Consider the following 3,800-nt stretch of genomic DNA (forward strand, 5'->3'; position numbering starts at 1 on the left):
TTTCATATGAAATGATCTAAATGGGAAGAAAAGTGTAAGGTAGAATATAACGCACAATGTTTTGTAAATTGGTGTTGGAATGGCAAATGTTTATATATATATGTCTTTGGGTTGTACAAATGGTTAAGCACTTAACTGCTAGCTGAAAGGCTGGCTGTTAGAACCTACCCAAAGGTGCGTCACAAGTCTGGCAATCTGCTCATGAAAGCTCCCAGCCTTGAAAACCCTATGGGGCAGTTCTACTCTGCTCACATATGGTCACCATGAGTTGGAATCAACTTGACAGCAATTAACAACAACAATACACACAGAGATACATATTTCTACCACAAAAATAATTGAGGAAGTTATGTATATTTACTTATTTATTATACATAAAACCATGGGAAGAAAACTAATTGGTTCTTGCAGTAATGAACATTAACTAGCAGGATGGGAGACACGGACAGGAAGAAGAATCTTTTCTGAATATCTTTTTGCCTTTTGGAAGGTTGGACCATGTGGCTAAGTTATTTATCTCAAACAAAAACAACTGGCCAAACAGTAGGGAAAGGGTGGTGTCTTCAATAAATGGTGCTGGGTCCACTGGATGACCATATAGAAAAAAAAGTAAATCTTGAGGCCTTATCCCTTCCTCACACCATCACAAAACTAAATGGCAGATGCCTTGCAGATCTAAATGGCAAAACAAAGTCAAGAAAGCCTTTAAAAGAAAGCATAAATCATTAAATCATACACTTAAAAATGTTTAAAATGGCAAATTTGGGGTTATATATATTTTACCCCAATAAAATGTTTTAATTTTTTTTTTTTAAAAAAAAGAAGACATAGAGGTCTTTGTGATCTTTTGGTAGGCAAATGTTTAACAGGATATAGAGCATGTTAATCATAAAGGAAAATTACTTAGACTTTATTAAAATGAAGAATTTTTGTTCCTCAAAAGATAGCACAGGCAGATGTCTGACAAAAGCCTGTATCTACAATACATAGACAACTTTTTCAAATTAATACGCCAAAGAGAAACAACTCCTTTTTTTTTTTTTTTAATTACAAGGACAAAAGAGTTCCACAGACACTTCACTAAAGAGGATATCCAGATAGCCAATACTTATAGGAAAAGTTCATTTCAACTTCATTTCTCGTTTAGGCATCATGGAAATGCAAAATGAAACCTCAACACATTATCACCCTCTAACCACCCTCCATGCACACTCCAAAGGGCTGGAATGAAAAAAAGAAATGTCAAGGGCTGGCAAAATGAGAACTCTCCTTTGTTGCTGGGGGACGTGCAAAGTGGTATAGCAACTTTGGGAAATGATTCGGCAGCGTCTACCAAAGCTAGCGGACTCCATCTCACTTACTTTATGTTACCAGGATGGACCCTGGAAGACGTCATGCTTGGTAATGTAGATGCTCAACAAGATGGATTGATACAGTGACTGTAACAATGGGCTCAAAAACAGTAATGATTGTGAGAATGGTGGAGGACCAGGCAGTGTTGCATTCTGCTGTCTGTAGAGTCAGTTGCAGCCAACTCAACAGCACCTAACTAAAGCTCAAAGTAGCAATTGCACTTGTGGAATGAGTGCTATGTTCACCAAATTCATACAAGAAAGCTCATTGCCCAACCAGTAGACAGGCATATGGGGTGAACATTCATATCAGGTAGATAAACTCCTTGGAGCGATCAATCGTGGGAGAGCAGAAGGGCTGTGTTTGCACAGGGAGACAGCTCTGGGGACAGGAGTGCATGGGAGGGAAGGACACAGGGAAGAGGTAACTATAGGGAGGAAGTGGGGAGAGAACTGTTACAATGTGGGAGTTGCAGTCAAAGTCATGAGACAAAACGTGTATGAACTGCTGTATGGAAAATGAAGTTGCTCTGCACACTTTCACCCAAATCACAATAAGATTAAAAAAAAAAAAGAACACTCATTGCAGTTTTATTCACGATACTCAAAAACCATGTAAATTTCCAACAACGATAGAATGGATAAATAGTTTACTAATTCATGCAATGGAATACTATACACAGGGATCTCAAACTTTTCTTGTAAAGGGCCAGATACTAAATACTTTAGGCTTTGCAGACCATAGGATCACTGTCACACCTACTCTGACATTTAGCTAAAACAGCCACAGACAACATGGAGCAAGTGGGTATGGCTGTGTTCCAAACTTAGTTACAAACACAGAAATTTGAATTTCATATTATTTTCACTTGTCACAAAATATTGTTCTTCTTTTAATTTTTTCCCCAACAATTTAAAAATATAAAAACCATTCTTAATGCACAGTCCTCACTGCTGAATACAGCATCGAGAAGGTGCCCTAGCAACTTACAACAGAGATGAATCTTGAGACCATTACACTGAGTAAGAGAAGTCTGATGGAGAAAGGTATATACCACATGATTCTGTTTTCATAAGTTACCAGGGTACTTCTCCCCACTTCTCTCACCCACTTCAAGCTTGGGCTTCCTTCCTTCATTCCTCCTAGGCCACTTAAGTCCTGCCTGGCCTTCCTCAGTTCACCCCAGTCCCTTTCAGTATGCCTGGTTCCACGGCCTCTGCCTCACTGTAGCCACCATGCCGTAAGGAAGAAACAAACAATGGACAGCGCTCAGGGAATCACCCACCTTCCACACAGAGTTGGCTCCTGAACCACAAGGAAATTCTCCCTCAAGACAGTGAGCAGCGATGAGAGCTGGGCCTGCCCTAACTGTTAAACCACAGGACGCTCACCTGAGGAGGCGCCCGCCCCCAAATGGCCACCAATGAACCACAGCTGCCTCTCCAAAGGCTACCCACCAAGTTATTAAACTACCTGGCGGTCATTAGTCATCAAACTGAAACCAAACCAAACCCATTGTTATTGAGTTGATTCTGATTCCTAGTGACCCTAAAGGACAGAGTAGAACTGCCCCCCCTTGGATTCCCAAGACTGTAAATCTTTATGGAAACAGCCTGCCTCATCTTTCACCTGTCGAATGACTGGTGAGTTCAAACTACTGACTTTTTTGGTTAGCAACCAAGTGCCTTAACCACTACACCAGGGCTAATTACTAGCCCCCCAAAAAATGCAAAACAGAACCCCAACGAGATACCATTTCAATCCCACCAGGAGGGCTAAAATTAAAAAAAAAAAAAAAACAGGAAATAACATGTTATCAAGGATGTGAAGAAATTGGAACCCTTTTTCATTGCTGCTGGGAATACCATTGTACAGCTGTTGTGAAAACCAGTGTGGCAGTTCCTCACAAAATTGAAAGTAGAATTACCATAACTCATTGCTATTGCATCAATTCCAACTCATAGCAACTCTATAGCACAGAGTAGAACTGCCCCAGAGGATTCAAAAGGATGTGATCTTTACAGATGGCCACATTGGCTGGTGGGTTTGAACTGCCAACCTTCTCATTAGCAGCCAAGCACTTCACCACAGTACCACCAGGAATCCTTTAGAACTATCGTATAACCCAGCAATTCAATGCCCAGGCATACAAGCAGTCCCCACATTACGAACAAGTTCCTTTCCTCCGTCTGTCTTTAAATAAAATTTGTACATAAGTCAGAACAGATACAGTTTGTATCTAACATCAGTTCATCAAATGTTTGTGTTAATATATAGTGCACCTTGCTATGTATAAAAAACATGCAACACTTCCAGATACACTAAAACATCTTTAACATAACAATACTGTAATAAGAATAATACTGTTTTGACACACATTGCAAAGTAGCACCCATTTGTTATTATAAAACATTATATGTACCTAGAGTTTGTAATATAATGGGCTT

Source organism: Orycteropus afer, unplaced genomic scaffold (assembly GCF_000298275.1).
Source record: "Orycteropus afer afer isolate SDZICR_OR568_19922 unplaced genomic scaffold, OryAfe1.0 scaffold00402, whole genome shotgun sequence".
Lineage (NCBI taxonomy): Eukaryota > Metazoa > Chordata > Mammalia > Tubulidentata > Orycteropodidae > Orycteropus > Orycteropus afer.